The sequence below is a fragment of the Erinaceus europaeus genome, chromosome 15 (assembly GCF_950295315.1).
Source record: "Erinaceus europaeus chromosome 15, mEriEur2.1, whole genome shotgun sequence".
Taxonomy (NCBI): domain Eukaryota; kingdom Metazoa; phylum Chordata; class Mammalia; order Eulipotyphla; family Erinaceidae; genus Erinaceus; species Erinaceus europaeus.
In genome coordinates this window covers 29,977,163-29,994,937 of record NC_080176.1, presented here as the reverse complement: position 1 = coordinate 29,994,937, position 17,775 = coordinate 29,977,163, and positions in this window count along the sequence as shown.

Genomic DNA, 17,775 nt, shown 5'->3' with positions numbered 1-17,775 from the left:
TGGGGTCAGTGGGGAGCTCCAGAAGTGGTAATTCAGCTCTGTAGGTGTCTCTGTTGCTCCTTCTCTATCTCCCATTCCCTTCTCAATTTCTGCCTTTATCAAAATAAAATAAAGTTGATGAATAAATAAATAAGCTGTGAAAACTCTTACCTTCCCCATATTTTGCCCTGAGCACCTCTTCCATCTCTGGCAGATATTCCTGAATGTGTTCCCTTGGTAGTAAGCCAGTCCCCAGTATGGTTCTGTAGCCCCCATGTCCACTTGGTCGATTCTAAATTATATTCCTCCATGAAGATAATTTCTGGAACCATCCGTTCCACCCCGGTTCCATGGCTGCCAGTTCTTAGCAACATCGCCCCACCAGATATTCGTCGGGATGCGGCATCATCTAAGTTCATTTCCCATGTCTACGCTCGACCGGAACTGCCAATATACGCGGATATCTTCGCCCACCCTGTCCAACGCTTGACGTCTCGTCACCCAATCTGGTCTCCTACGCCTACACTGAATTTCTCTGTTCCAGACTCTTGGAAACAGAGTTGGCAGTCAGCTGAGGTAAAGAACAAACACCTCATCACAGACCCCTGCAAGCGTCAACCCGGCTTTGACCTAGCACGTTATGATTGGGCCCTCCTCAATCACTATCGAACAGGCCATGGCCGGTGCGCCGCTATGTTCCATCGCTGGGGAGCCAGAGACGACCTGAACTGCCCCTGCGGCTACAGACAGATTATGACCCACATAGTCAACTGCCACCTCTCCAGATTCAAAGGAGGTCTCGAAACTTTACATCAGGCTCAACTTGACGCTGTTGACTGGCTACGGAAGAAGGGTAAACGCTAGAAGAAGAAGAAGCCAGTCCTCTAGTGAGTTCCATTGAAGACCTTGGTCCCAAAGGGACAGGATGACCTCATAGCCCTAGGGAAGAGGTGACCTGGAATTTGACCAAAAGGGCTCTCCGTACTCTGTTTGCCAAACCTGTTTGCAAGAAACTGTGACTTAAAAAAAATTTGAATTTGGATAACGAAAGAACTTTGGGCATTGAGGACAATGGGGGCAGTTAAGACCAGAAGGTTACAAGCTAGGAGATGGGCTGTAGCACAGCCGGTTAAGCACACTGGCAGGAAGAGCAAGGACCTGCATATGGATCCCAGTTCGAACCCCCTGTTCAAACCCTTCTGGGGTGTTGCTTCACAGACAGTGAAGCAGGTCTGCAAGTGTCTATCTTCCTCTCCCCCTCTCTGTCTTCCCCTCCTCTCTGTCTTCCCCTCCTCTCTTCATTTCTCTCTGTCCTATCTAACAACAATGACATCAATAACAACAATAACAACTACAACAATGAAAAACTATATCTATCTCTATCTATATATCTATATCTATATCTATATCTATATCTATATCTATATCTATATCTATATCTATATCTATATCTATATCTATATCTATATCTATATCTATATCTATATCTATATCTATATCTATATCTATATCTATATCTATATCTATATATATGAAGGTTACAAGCTGTCACAAGCAGGGAATTAGAGCAAGGACTCACTTGATGAATGTGTTGGGGTTAAGCAATAATTTTTTTTTTTTTTTACTTATTTTAGATGCCAGAGAAAGGTCACACAATTCACACAACACACCGTCAACCAAATACCTTCTCCTTACTTAATAGCTGTTTGCAGGTAATGCTCACTATGTAGTCACCACCCACTGTGTTGTTGGGGAGGAGGTCCTTTGTCTGCTGGTGTGACTAGATGAGTGAAGGTCCCTCGAAGCTGGGGAAATAGTTACTTAGCCTAACCACCTGTGCTTAAGTCTTTAGCAGCACCAGCAGCATCCCGGTCAGTAATGGTGAAAGTGTTTCATCGAGCTGGTTTCTGAGCTGTTACTTATACTTAGCTTGCCTCTGGTTTCAAAGTCACATCTCCATTGGCCAATCAGGTTCAGGTTGACATCTTATCCTATGTATACATATGTTTCTGTCTTTATCACACTATGCGGGCACACTATGGTTACTATAGTTACTAGGGTTACATGTTCACTACAATACAAACTGATATATCTTTATGGATTAAACAATGCTAAAATGAAATTAAAACATAAGAAAAGTCTGGGCAAAAAAGAAATAAATTCAACGGATAGGTTCATTTATTCATTTTTTAAAAAAGTCTTAAAAGATAGTTTTCATATGGGGTTGAGTGGTAGTATACCTGGTTGATCATATGTTACAATGCTCTAGGACCAGAGTCTGATCCCCCCCCCCCCACCAGTCTACACATGCAGGGGGAAAGCTTTGCAACTGGTGAAGCAGTTTTACAGGTGTCTCTCTGTCTCTCTCCTGCTCTATGACCCCCTCCTCTCTCAATTCCAATAAAGACATAATAAAAATTTTAATTAAAGAGTTCTGCCAATATTTAAAAAGGGTATTTTTCATATAGATACAAGAGTCGTGGTGTGTAAAATTGTATTCCAAGTGAGCAAAACAAGTTTTTTGTCAATTACAACAAACAAAATTAGCATATCAGAGAGAGAGAGAGAACCTTCTTCCGGCTTTGCTGTGTGTTCATCACTCTAACATTAGTAGAACCCAAAGAAGTTGTGGGACTGTGACTTGTATTCAATCTGTAACTTGATGGTAAGAAAAACAGGTGATAATCTAGATTTAGAACTAGTGTCTCATGAGTGTGTGTGTATGTGTGTGTATGTGTGTGTGTGTGTGTGTGTAGGTGGACAGTTTTTTAGATAAATTCACAATCTGTCTGGCCCAGTGCTATGTCCAGGTAGATAGTGTCTGGGTTAAATAGAGCTATAGAACTCCCAGCTGCCATTGGAGAATGGCTTGTTGGTGTGAGAGAAAGGACTAACACTCTGTTTTGAAAGCATAAAGAAGTTTATTAATTTTTCCCCACAAAAATGTTTGATGAAGGGAAAGCGGGACTATGAAGCAGCAGCAGCTGTGTTTCTCTCCTCTCCTCTCCTGGGTCAAGTAGGAATACCAAAGGAGACCAGCTGGGACTGCAACAAGACAGGACTAGAAAGATTTCAAGAGCCCACAAAATCACCGGTGAGTGCAAACACATGTGACTCATGGACAGAGAGGAGCCTAGGGAGAGTGGCTGGTAACAGTCCGGCAGTTTACCAGTTGGGACACCACCACCAGTCTGTTTCACCAACAAAAAGACAGCTGAAGAGAGGAGAGTACTCTCCTAAGACTCACCAAATGCAACTTTGAGTCTCCACTGCTAATGCCTTCAGAATCTGGTGCAGTAGGTGGGAGGCCCTGTGCTGACACAGGGGACAGAGAACTAACAAGGAAACACAGGAGAAGATCTATTCCTCGGTGGCCTAGTGGTAGGGCTGTGAGAGTCTCTTTGCATAACCACAAGATCATCTCTGCCACACCCTGCTTTATCTCTTGCTAAGGAGTCAGTGATTAAGCTGAGAAGCCTATTTATAGTTTAAAAGCCCTCAGACTCTCATAGCCTACAGGGAAGAAAAAGAACAAAAGAGGCTTTTAAACCTCTTAAGACTTTTAAGCTTTAACTCAGGGATTAAAATAATATTGAAACAACTGTCAATTTTTACAACAGTGAACCTTTAATTACCTTCCTTAGACAGAAGTCAATGCAGGCAAGAGTTATCAGTAATTTGGATAGTACTGAGAGAGGGACCTCACAACATACTATATAAAATGGTTAAACCAACAAGAAGAAATATTGGAGAAATGAACCAGGACAAGAGTCCAGCTAAAAGCTCCCCAAAGGTTGAAGCACAAAATAATGAGGTCAACATCCAAACACTAGTTAAAATGTTTGATGGAGGCTCAGGTATACTCTGGTGACTTCACACTTTCACTCTTTATTTCCCCATGCTGTGGTTCTCATCCTGCTGCTCTAAAGTAGACATATCAGTTTTCTGAGGTTGCTGAACAAGTCACCACATACTTGCTGACTTACAGAAATAGAAACTTATTTTTTTCCCAGAGGACTGGAATCCAGAAGTCCTCTTGAATCTGTTTCACAGGACCCAGTGCAGGAGGACTGTTGAAGGGCAGAATTCTTAAGTATGACATAAACTATATTCCATGACCTAGGTGAATCTAAAAGTTTATCCAGCAATGCTTTATATTCAAGGAGTATTTTATTTATTTTATTATTATCATTTTTAAGTAGAAGTATTTCTTTATTTTATCTTATTTATATAAAAGGAAACACTGGCAAAACCATAGGACAAGAGGGGTACAACTCCACACAATTCCCACCACCAACTCTCCATATCCCATTCTCTCCCCTTACCAGGAGAAATAAGAATAAGAATACCAAATAATAAGAAAGCTATCCTTTCTTATTCTTTATGCCTCTGGGAGTATGGATCCAACATCATTATGGGATGCAGAAGGTGGAAGGTCTGGCTTCTGTAATTGCTTCCCTGCTGAACATGGGCATTGACAGGTCTATCCATACTCCCATCCTGTCTCTCTCTTGACTTAGTGGGGTGGGGTTCTGGGGATGCAGAGCTCCAGGACACATTGATGGGGTTGTCTCTCCAGGCAAGTCTGGTTAGCATCATCTGGAACCTGGTGGCTGAAAAGAGAGTTAACATACAAAGTCAAACAAATTGTTGACCAATCATGGACCTAAAGGCTGTAATAGTGCAGATGAATAGTTGGGGGGGAGGGGTCTCCATTTTGTAGATAGCTAGTAGGAATATTTTATTTATATTCCAAAGGGCCTGTGGTTATACTAGTTTTTTTTTTTTCTCTTTCCCCTGAGCCTGAAATCTGATATGCAGATGAATCCAAGTTATTGTCTGGGGAGATGATATAATGGTTGGAAAAGGTACAGAAAGCTGGATCAGGGAAGAGAGTAGCTCCCAAATATGGGAAAAGTTTATAAATATTGTTGACTGTAAACCCTAATGATTTGATCTGATCTGGGGCCCATATGCAACTTAGGAGCCTATGTACCCTCTGCATCCCTGTAGATGTGAGCTCACATTCTGTGGTCCTGAGTAGGAAAGTTCCAAGCTGCCCCAATATCAGGACCCATCTTCCTCAGGTGTATCATAGAGTATTTTATTTATTGTTAAGATATATTTATTTATTTTAGATAGAGACAAAAGATGAGAGGGTAGAGGAAGAGAGAGAGAGAGAGACAAACAGAGAGAGAGAGAGAGAGAGAAAGAGAGATGCAGCACTCATGAAGTTTCACCACTCAGGAAGCTTCCCCCCTGGTGGGGACCAAGGGCTTGAACTTATGTCTTTGTGAATCAACCACATGTGCCACTGCCCAGACCTCAAAGAGTATTTAATTTGACAGGAGAGATGGATGGATAAACAATTTCATTGGAGGAGGTAGCTACTAAATGCTACTAAATGCTAGATCACAGACATGTCAGGGAGAAGGAATCATTCCTTTCCAGTGAAGGAGCTAGTAGAAGGAACATATGAAAATTATTAAGATAAGAAGGATTTCTGTCTGTTGAGAACCTAATGTAGATAGAATGAAAAGCAGAAAGGAAGGCTGGTTCATTGCTTTGAACCCAACTTAAATAGGCATCTGTCTGAAGGCACTTTAGGGCAAGTTCCTACACCAATCTTGGGTGTCATGCTAAAAATATGCATTTCACTCTGGGAACATTAAGGGATTCCAGAATGCAGGATGAAAGGTCTCATTGTTGTTTTTGAAGCTGTATAGTTAATGGTCAGATGGATTCTAGTCAGAGGCCACTGTTGTAGACCCTGTGAGGGAGAAAAGTAAGGCTGGAACTCACCTGGACAGTGAAGAGTAGTGAAGTGCTCATGGGGCCAGGCTGTGGTGTACCTGGTAGTGTGCACGTTAACATGCCCTGGATCTGAGTTCAAACCCATGGTTCCCACCTGAGAGGGAAGCTTCACCAGTAGTGGAACACTGCTGCAGGTGTTTCTCCCCTTCTCTCTCCCTCCATATTTCTCTCTGTCCCTAACAAAAAAAAAAAGAAGAAGAAGAAGAAGAAGAAGAAGAAGAAGAAGAAGAAGAAGAAGAAGAAGAAGAAGGAGAAGGAGAAGGAGAAGGAGAAGGAGAAGGAGAAGGAGAAGGAGAAGGAGAAGGAGAAGGAGAAGGAGAAGGAGAAGGAGAAGAAGAAGAAGAAGAAGAAAGAAAAGGGGAAAAATGGCCACTGGGAAGGAGGGGATTTTTCATATCAGCACTGAATCATTGGTGGCAATCCTTGTAGCAAAAAAAAACATAATAATAAGTAAACACACAAAAATTCTGTGCCTGACATTTGTGGATAGGTCAGTTATATGCCATTTTGTGACTGTTGAATCTAAGTAAGTCCAATAAAGCTAGTAGGGTAGACATCTTTTGAGCTTGAGGTTGGTGGTGAAAAAGAGTCCACAAATAATGTATTTTTAAATAAGGATGCACAACTGTTGGTAAGGAAAACAAAGACAAAACTTTATTTAAAAGTAAAAGAGAAAAACATTGGCTGATGAGGGGAAAGGAGATATAATTCTCAATCTTCCTCCCTGATTTTCTCAACCATGTAGTCTTCCTTCTCCTACCTATGACTTCAGGTTCTCACATGTAAAAAGTGAAGCCAGATGCCTTCTTCCAACAGATATTCAATCTACAGCAAACACCAACAGATTTATAGACTTGAATTCCTTCACCACTTCTAGTGTTAACAAGTGTAAATTAAAACTGTTTTCCTTTTTATTAGTGATTTAATCAGCATGACTGTGGGCTAACAGGGGTACAATTCCATTATATTCCCACCACCAGAGTTCCATATCTCTGCCTCTCCATTGGAAGCTTTTGTATTCTTTTTTTTAAAAAAATTTTATATTTATTTATTTTCCCTTTTGTTGCCCTTGTTTTTTTGTTATTGTTGTTGTAGTTATTATGGTTGTTGTTACTGATGTCATGGTTTTTATATAGGACAGAGAGAAATAGAGGGGGAGAGAAACACAGACACCTGCAGACCTGCTTTACTGCCTGTGAAGCGACTCCCCTGCGGGTGGGGAGCCGGGGGCTCGAACCGGGATCCCTATGCCGGTCCCTGCGCTTTGCGTCACATGCGCTTAACCCACTGTGCTACTGCACAACTCCCCGCTTTTGTATTCTTTATCCCTCTGGGAGCATGGAACCAGGTTCATTATGGGGTGCAGAAGGTGGGAGTTCTGGCTTCTGTAATTGCTTCTCCATTGGACATGGGCATTGACAAGTTGATCCATATCCCTAGCTTGTTGCTATCTTTCCCTAGTGGGGTAGGGATCTGGATAGGTGGGGTTTCAGGACTCACTGGTGAGAAAAATCCAGGGATGTCACATTGGCATCATGGTAGCATCCACAACTTGATGGCTGAAAGGCAGTAAGACATAAGGCAGAACAAACTGTTTGATAATCAGGAAGCTAAAAGTAAGAGTATAACAGATGAGATTTAGGGCCTTTATGTTGGAAGAGGCTAAGAAGTCTATTTTAGGTATATTCCAAGGGCCCGTGACTTTACTATTTATTTACTTATTTATTTATTTACTTATAAAAAGGAAACACTGATAAAAAACCATAGGATGATAGGGGTACAATTCCACACAATTCCCACCACCAGCTCTCCATATCCCATCCCCTCCCCTGATAACTTTCCTCCCCTGATATTCTTTATCCCTCTGGGAGTATGAACCCAAGGTCATTGTGGGATGCAGAAGATGGAAGGTCTGGCTTCTGTAATTGCTTCCCCGCTGAACATGGGTGTTGACAGGTCTATCCATACTCCCAGCCTGATTCTTTCTTTCCCTAGTGGGGCAGGGTCCTGAAGCAGAGCTCCAGGACATTGGTGGGGTTGTCTGTCCAGGGAGGTCTGGTTGGCATCATGCTAGCATCTGGAACCTGGTGGCTGAAAAGAGAATTAACATACAAAGCCAAATAAATTGTTGATTAATCATGAACCTAAAGGCAAGAATAGTGCAGATGAAGAGTTGGTGGGTCTCCATTTTGTAGATAGCTAGTAGGCATATTTTAGTTATATTCCAAAGGGCCTGTGGCTATACTAGTCTTTTTTTTCTTTGCCCTGAGCCTGAAATCTTATATGAAGGTGGATCCAAGTTATTGTCTGGGGAGATGATGGCATGGCTGGAAAAGGGACAGAAAGCTGGATCAGGGAAGAGAATAGCTCCCTAATATGGGAAAGTTGTATAAATATTATTGACTGTAAACCCCATTGATTTGATTTGGTCTGGGGCCCATATTAAGCTTAGGAGCCTATGTGACCTTTGCATCCCTGTAGATCTGAGCTCACATTCTATGGTCATGAGTAGGAACATTCCAAGCTGCCCCAATATTGACCCATCTTCCTCAGGTGTAGCATAGATTATGTTGTCTAGCCTCCCTTTGGAGGGTGGAAAAATCTCTACCATTGTTGGTCCAAGCTGAGGGCAAGGTCCTATGTGAGGCCCACAAAGGGATCTATTTTATTGTTCCTGATAGAGATGACCAGTAACAATGGAGAGAGGGATTTATTTGAGGTCTAGGCCCATCATGTCTCCTTGGGAATCTCAGGGCTCCTCAAATAGGGCCCCAGCTGATGGGATGGCCTGATAGTGACTAAAGAGTCATCATTAAAGTATGCCAGTCTCTTCCCCTTATTCAGCTTTCGCAGTCCTTGCTTTGATAAGGTTAGCTTTGGAGTGAGTGAGAGAACTGTAATAGGAAGTAGGTGAGGAGGGTATCTAAGTCTAATTAGATACTTAGATACTATTTCATTCGGAATTTTATATTGACTCACTGCAGATTATTGTGTACTTTTGCTTTCAGGTATATATTTTGCTCTAGTTTATGGATACATGTGAACATATGCTCTATCTCATGAGACCTGGTCTATATCTAGGTTTTGGGACTTTGTTAGGAAGTGAACCATCTGTAATAGAATTAGAGAATACTATGAAAGAAAAGGTCTCACCTGAGTAATGAACCTGAAGGGTTGATATTCTACACCTGAAGTCTCTGGACACAGTCTGAAGTGAAGCATGCTGAGGTGGTAGACTTTACTAATTTTTGTCTGAACTTGACAGCTAACATGCAGGTGAGCGGAAAGTTTTGTCTGGAAATATGGTGTCAGAGTTGGGAATAGTAGTAGAAAGTTGGATCAGGGCAGAGAGTAGCTCCCAAATATGGGAAAATTATATAAGTACTGTTAACTGTAAACCCCACCAATCTGACCTAGGACCCATGTCTATCCTCTGCCTCCCTGTAGGTCTGAGCTCACATTCCATGGTCATATCTAGGAATATTCTAGGCTGCACTCATTTCAGGACTCCTCTTCCTTGAGTGGCAGAGCATGTTGACCCACCCTCTATTTGGAGAGTGGGGCAGTTTCTACTATTGCTGCTCTATACTGAGGGCAAGGTCCTGGAGAAACCCACAAGTTTTATATTCACAATATGCACATTAACTGGTTGTCCTCTCCCCATGTTGGGTTACAGAGGAGACCATGTGACAGAGCCAAGGGAAGTCAACAAGGTGGCCATGCTTTCCCTGGAAAACCATCTGGGCATACAGCACCCCCTGGAGGTGAGACTACCTGCAGAAATGCTATCTACTTCTGGCTAAGAGAGACTCAAAATTATTTTGGGTTGCTTTCTCCTCTTCTCTATGTTTAAGAAGAAGAAAAAGAAAAACCAATGAGTCATATGGTAAAATTGTACTACCAACAATGTTGAGTCTGTCTCCTCTCCTCCGTTATTATCAGGAGGGGAGTTTGTAAAGAGTTAGTGCTGGCAGCTTGTGTTATTCCATTCCAGCTTACCCAGTTCCCTGGCTGGTTGACTGTGTTGAACGCAGCTCATCTCATCACAGCTAGTTTGTCCCAGAACTCTTTAACTGAAGGCTGCAGCTTGGGATCTGAGGAGGCTGAAAATTAATTATCCTCTGTTCAGAAATGGAAATGCAGGCAGTTGCATAAATATTGCATGCTTTTTTCATGGTCGCTAAGCCTCTTCAGTGTGGACTTGACAATGCTTCATTACCTTTTTATCAGTTTCGGGGGTGAGGTTTTGAATGCTAGTGTGAGATGGTCATACCATTTTACTCATGCATAAAGAAAGGTTTTGAAAGAACTCCTAATTCATTGAGTGTGTGTATATAAATACTATATATATATATAATGATTGCTTTATTCATTTTATTTGTTTTATTGCCACTATGGTTATTGCTGGGGATTGATGCCTGCATGACAAACTCACCACTTCTGGTGGCCATTATGTTTTTTCTTAAAATAATAATAATAATTTTTTTTTATAGAGACAGAGGGAAATTGAAAGCAAGCAGGAGATGGAGAGGGAGAGAGAAAGAGAAACCTGCAGCCCTGAACCACTCCTAAAGCATTCTTTCTGCACTTGGGGACTGGGGACTTGCACCTGGGTCCTTGTGCATAGTCACATGGATGCACCACACAGCTCTTTATTATATTAAGGAACTAAGTAAGGACCCACACAAGGATCTGGGTTCGAGCCCCCAGATCCCCACCTGTGGGAGGGGACACATTTTGCAAGCGGAAAACAGGTCTTCAGGACTCTCTTTACCTCTCAATCTCCCCCTTCTCTGTATATTTCTATCTGTCCTATCCAATAAAATTGAAAAGATAGCTAGCTGTCAAGAGCAGTGAATTTGTAGTGTCGGCAACAAGCCCCAGCGATAACCCTGGAGAAGAAAAATAAATATATGTCCACATCTAAAAAATGTAAATACACACAGATCCATCACACAGTTCCTAGTACATGACAACATATTCTTTCTGCTCATCCTCCCTCCATCTCTTTATTCATCCATTTGTTCATTCAACAAATATTTGTCCAGCTTAGCAGGGGAGTTGATATCTGTCACAGTGAAACTGGTGGGGTTTCTTATTTATTTCCTCATAATTTTATGTGATCAATTCATATTACTGTGTAGGGCTGCACATTATTCATAATCACAGCTGTTAATATTTATTTTGTAGTTATATTACAGTTTATTTGGTCTTCTTATCACTGACAGGAATTTGGATAGTCTAAAGATTGATTCACATTCTAGTACATATCTTTTATTGACTGTAAGTGAATATTTCTATGCCCTGAAGTGAAATTTCAAGCGTGTTGAATGGCTGGGGCCATATATGTGAGACATAGAGAGATGGAGGTTGGGGGGTGGTCAGTGGTGCACCGAGCTAAACACACATAGTATGAAGATCAAGGACTTGCTCCAGGATCTCGGGTCGAGTCCCCCCAGCTGTAGGTGGAGACACTTCACAGCAGTGAAGCAGGTCTATAGGTGTCTATATTTTTCTCCCCCTCTCTGTCTTCCCCTCCTCTCTCCATTTCTCTCTGTCCTATCCAACAGCAACAACAAATAGAAAAAATGGTTGCCAGGAGCAGTGGGTTCACAGTGCTGGCACCAAGCCCCAGTGATAACCCTGGATGCAAAGAAGAGAGAGAAAGAGAGAGAGAGAGAGAGAGAGAGAGAGAGAGAGAGAGAGAGAGAGAGAAAGGTGGGGAAACAGAGAGATGGGGAGACAGAGAAGGAAGCAGGAGAGATTTCTGATGCTCTTTACCCCTGGAAATCAACCCACTGTAGACGGACATCCCCCAACCTGTTTATGCATGACTTTGTTGAATGAATCAATACGATCTTTTTGTTTGTTTGTTTAAAACAAAATGAATTAACTTCTGTCAGTAACAAGATGGAGAACTAGACACACTGGAAAATTTCTACAAGAGTGTTCTTTTCTTCTCTCTCTCCCTTCCAGATACACATAGAAGAGAAAGAATGACAAAACCTCTTCCTTTCAGTATCTTCTTTTTTCCCCTCCAGGGTTATCACAGGGGCTCAGTGCTTGCACTATGAAATCCACTGCTCCTGAAGGCTGCCCCCTTTTATTTTTTTGAATAGGACAGAGAGAAATTAAGAGGGAAGGGGAAGAAAGAGAGGGGAAGAGAAAGATAGACACTTGCAGACCTGCTTCACCACTTGTAGCTTGTGAAGTGACGCCCCTGCAGGTGGGGAACCAGGGGCTCCAGCCAGGATCCTTGTATGGGTTCTTGCACTACTTCGTATTATGTGAGCTTAACCAAGTATGCTACTGTCCCCCCCACACACACACACACCCTTCAGTATCTCCTTAAAAATTATTTTAGCGGGAGCCAGGTGGTAGCACAGCAGATTAAGCGCATGTAGCACAAAATGCAAGGACTGGCTAAGGATCCCGGTTAGAGCCCCTGGCTCCCTACTTGCAGAGGGGCTCACTTCACAGGCGATGAAGCAGATCTGCAGGTGTCTATCTTTCTCTCCCCCCCACTCTACCTTTCCCTCTTTTCTCCATTTCTCTCTGTCCTATCCAAAAACAATGACATCAATAATAACTACAATAATAAAAGATTATTTTAGCTAGTACATTGCTCAGTTCTGGCTTACAGTGGGGCTGGAGATTGAGCCTGAGACACTGCTATTTTAGGCATGAAAATCTGTTGCAGAACCACATTGCTATCTCCCCATCCCTATACTCCTTTTCAGGTGGGGTTCAAAGGTGCACGCTTGGATGTGTTCGCGGAAACACCTCTCTAGAGTCTTCTTGGCTTCACAGGATTCACTTGGAGGTTTAGATGCTACCCGGGCAGGGAGGTGCCCTGGTACTCCTGTGTTGAGGGCAGATCATTGGAGAAAAAGGTGGGCAAAGTTGACAGGAAGAGGTGCCACTCGTGGGGCTTTGTGAAATCTTTGTGACTTTGTTTTTGCTACACTTCACTTTGCTTTACCTGGGTGAAGTTCTAAATGTTTGAAAGGTCTGAATGAACTATAAAGGTGAATAAAATTCCCCCCTCAACTTTTAAACAGGGAGCCTTCTTGTGTCAAAAATTTGTGTTCTGAGAAACACACGGGGGCGGAGGGTGAGGGACAAGAGAGCAAAACACTACTAGGGTATTTTCAATGCTAGGGATCAAACTCAGGACCTCATACATACAAGTCCTATGCTCTAGCCCTGGGCACCTACACTCACATGAAAGATTCTTTTTGAATTCTTAGAGTAAATCATAACTTAAAATTGCTTCAGGAAGGCTATGAGGGAAACAGGATAATGGTGATGCAAATGGCTGTACGGCTTGAGGCAGCCATCTGAGGCCCCAAGTTCAATCCCCAACACCACCAGAACCCAGAGCTGAGCAGGGCTCTGGTCTTTCTCTAATTTTCTCTCTGTACCCATCTCTCTCTCATTCCTATAAAATAAAATATTTAAGAAGAAAATGTTCCAATAAAAATATAAAAAAAGAGAATTGCTTCTGGGTTCCTTGTGAGAAGCAGGCATAGGTTGGCATCTAATTAAAACTTTTGCTGTTGTGTCTCTGGAAGGTTTCCTTGCCAACGATGGTTTCTTCTTAAGCTGTCACCTAAGGGTTCCTGATTAATACAACTCCCTAATACAATTAACAAAGCCCTCAAAGGTATTGGTTTTGGGTTGGCCTTCCATTGACTGCTGCCATCTTAATTCCTTGCACATGAACCCTCCTCTGCTCTCTCTGCAGTCAGTGGGAGAGAAATGATGGGAGACATGGAGGCAACAGGAAATTCATTGTCAACCCACAGAGTGATTCTGTCAGAACCCATCTCTGTCTCTGCCCCCTCAAGCCATGGCTGGCAGGAAAGGTGTTATTTTCTGAGACTATTTCTGCCCCATTTGGGGACTGGGTATTGGCTCTGCTGATAGAGCACATATGCTATCATGGGGGAGGATTTTAGTTTAAGCCCCCAGTTCCCACTGGTGGGGGCGAGGAGGAGTTTGAGGAGTGGTGGAGCAGTACTGCAGGTGTTTCTCCTTTTCTGCCTCCCTCCTCCCTCTCTATGCCAGTCTCTCATCCTCTATCAAAAAAAAAAAAAGAAAGAAAGAAAAAGAAAGAAAAAAAGAAAAGAGAAAAAAAAAAAAGAAAAGGAAAGGAAAAACAAAACAAAACAGGAAAATGGCCACCGGGAAGGGAATGTTGGAACCACGCAGTCACTAAGTCCCAACAACAAACGAAAAGAAAAATTTTAAAAAGAAAGACAGTTTAACACAATATTAACTGAGCAAATTTTGGCATAGGCCATCCATTTTTGAGCACATGGTTCATCCATGAAGGAGGCTGACTCTCTAAGCAATTGTGCTCTAGTTCCCTCTTCCCTTGTCAGTAAAATGTGGGAGACACCATATGCCAGGGACTTTAGAGGCACTAGGAGGAGGATTAATCTACAAACATTGGCTACCTCCATTAATGTCTTCTGGGTGGCAAGAGATGAGGCTCAGAGAATTGTTACTTTCCTAAGATCACACAGCCCATCAGGGTGTGGCTATCAACTGTTTTGAGGGGGAATGGAAGCTTGGTGAGGAAAGATCTTTGGTGGGAGGCTGTTTAGAGAAGTTAAAAGCCAACCAGGAGCAAGGTGGTGGCACACCTAATTGAGCAGACATGTTACAATGTTCAAGGACTGGGGTTCAAAGCCTCAGACCCCACCCATAGGAGGGGAAGCTTTAAGATCAGTGAAGCAGTGCTGCAGCTGTCTCTTCTCTCTTCTCTCTCTTTCCCTCAGCAGCTAGGGACCAGGGGCTTGAACCCCAGTCCTTGCACATTGTAATTTGTGTGCTTAACCAGGTATGCCACCTCCTGGCTCCAATAAATAATATTTTTCAAAAGAAGGTCAACCAGAGATGGAGTACCCCAGCTCTGCCACTGAGATCTTCTGAAACTGAACCAGGATCTCTTTGGAGAGTTGGCTGTAGGGCTGATACCCTCTGAACTGAGCATATGCAGAGGGAATTGAGTGATGTGAGGCCATGTGCCTTAGCAGTTGCCATGATAACAGATCACACTGTGTCTGCAGAGGGGCCTGCCATTTCTGCAGGGCAGTCCATTAAGCAGTGGTGACAGGAGCAAGCCCCAGCTGTCTGCAAGCTGCCAGGCTCCCTGCTTTGCTAGGAGCCAGGTAATTACTAATGGTATTGTAGGTAATTAGTGGCCCAGGTCCTGGCAGAGACACTGTCTTTTCCTGCTCTCCCTGGCAGCAGAGAGTCCCATTCCTCCCCTCCCTCTGGGAAGGGCTCAGCAGGGCAGGCTCTTCAGTTAGGTGGCTGCTTCTGCTCACATGTTACATTTCTTGTCAGTTACATTGACCTGCAGCTGGCAGTGGGGTGTGTCTGTCACCAGCCAATCAGCCATTAGCCCCTGTTGCATCCCAGTTTCAGCTTACTCTGCATTCCTTCCCACTTTCTGGAAAACATCAGGCTCAGGCAAAAATTACTAAAGTCATGGACCCAATGGAACATACCTAAAATAGACTCTCTAGCTTCTTCCCACACAGAGACCCCTAATTTCATCTGCTCTATTCCTACTTTTGGGTTCCTGTTTATTAAACAGTTTATCCGGCTTTATGTCTTACCCCTTTTCAGTCACCAAGTTGCAGACACTACTAAGATCCCATCCTGACTTCCCTGAGCAGATGACTTCACCAATGTGTGCTTGAACCTCACATCCTGAGAGCCCTACCCCACTAGGAAAAGATAGATAGAAGCAGAATGGGGGTATGGATCCACCTATCGATGTCCATGTCCAAGAGAGAAGCAATTATAGAAGCCAGACCTTCCACCTCCTGAACTTCAAAAAGATCTTTGGTCCAGACTCCCAGAGGGATAAAGAATAGGGAAAAAATGTAATAAAAATTTTAAAAATTATGTGGAAAAGAGTTCTGCCAATATTTTCCTTTAAGTATCTGATAGTTTCTGGTCTATCATCCAAGTCCTTGATGCACTTGGAATTTACTTTTGTATTTGGTGAAATATAGTGGTTCAGCTTCATTATTCTGCATGTTTCAATCCATTTATCCAACACCACTTGTTGAAGAGACACTGCTTTCCCCATTTAATTAGTCTGGCCACCTTTGTCAAAGATTAGATGTCCATAGGTATGGGGGCTTACTTCTGGGCTCTCAGTTGTTGACACATGGGCATGACTTCTCATCTCTGCTAGTTTAAGTCACTGGAACTTCTCCTGCAAAACTGATCTAGCCCATGTTTCAATCTTCTCTTTCTGCTGTGACAGAGTGGCTCATCGCTGATCACCCTTCCTGCCAAGAAGGACTAGAGCAGATGGATCAAAATCCCCCCCAAAGCAAAACAAACAAGCCCAAGCCCAGAAAGCTGTTACAAGAGAACCAAGGAAGTCATTACCCAGCGGGAAAGAAAACAGCTCAAGAGAGATGCTCACTCATTTCCTGGTGTGTGTGTGTGTGTGTGTGTGTGTGTGCGTGTGCGTGTGTGTGTGTGTGTGTTTTCCTCAAGACATTTGTGCCCACTCATGAGTGGCAGGAAATCAAAAAACCAAAAAAGACAACTAAATAAACTCCTCTTGAGTTTAGAGAATTAGCAGTGTGATGTCTTCTTTTGCCCTCAAGTCAAAGAAGAAAGGCATGTGCGAATTAAAGGTCTTTTCCCAAGGTCTATTAGAAAGAGACAATAGAAAGAATACAGAATACTATGATACACTTTCACGGATAAGCCTCTGTAAATTTTGATTCATTCTCAGTGGCTAAGATTTTGCATTGTGTGGTGGCAGGTTCTGGAGAATAATTCTGGGATAAAATTAATGTTTGACTCAGTGAAAATTGGGCAGAGTAGGAATTGAATTATGGATCCTTCAGAATATAGGTGAACCTCACTGGATTAACTGAAGGCACAAACAGAACAAAAAGATGGGTTGCCTTAAGCCCAAGGGAATTACCCAGCAGACTCTGCATTTTAAAACCATTTATTTATGTCTATTTTAATTAAAATATTCTTATTATCTATATTTATTTATTGGGTAGAGACAGCCAGGAATTGAGAGAGAAATGGGGTGATAGAGAAGGAGAGAGACAAAGAGACAACTGCAATACTGCTTCGCCACTCGAAAAGCTTCCTTCCTGCAAGTTGGGTCCAGGGCTCGAACCTGGGTCCTTGCACATTGTAACATGTTCACTCAACCAGGTGTGCCATCACCCAGCCCCTTACTAATTTATTTTGTTAATGAGAGAGATATACACAGAGAGAGAGAGAGCTGAGTGTTCAGCTCTAGCTGATGCTGGTGCTAGGGATTGAACCTGGGACCTCAGAACCTCAAGTATGGAAGTCTGTTACATAACCATTGGGCTGTCTTGCTAGCCGCAAACTCTGCTTTTGAACTTCCTCTTCACTATCTCTCTACTGGGTTTCCAAACACCATTTAGCTTTAGGGCTCATCAGCCTTCATAATTCTACCATGCAATTCCTCATAATAAATGTATTTTTCTCTATAGAGACATATATATCCACACTGTATTGGTACTTTTTTCCCTCCAGAATGTTCTTTTTTTTTTTTTTTGTGCTGAGCCCATACTGTATGAGCTTTTATTTATTTATTTATTTTTAATTTTTTATTTATGAAAGGATTAATGAACAAAACCATAAGGTAGGAGGGGTACAACTCCACACAATTCCCACCACCCCATCTCCATAACCCACCCCCTCCCATGATAGCTTTCCCATTCTCTAGCCCTCTGGGAGCATGGACCCAGGGTCATTGAGGGTTGCAGAAGGTAGAAGGTCTGGCTTCTGTAATTGCTTCCCCTCTGAACATGGGCGTTGACTGGTCGGTCCATACTCCCAGTCTGCCTCTCTCTTTCCCTAGTAGGGTGTGTCTCTGAGGAAGCTGAGCTCCAGGACACATTGGTGGGGTCTTCAATCCAGGGAAGCCTGGCCAGCATCCTGGTGGCATCT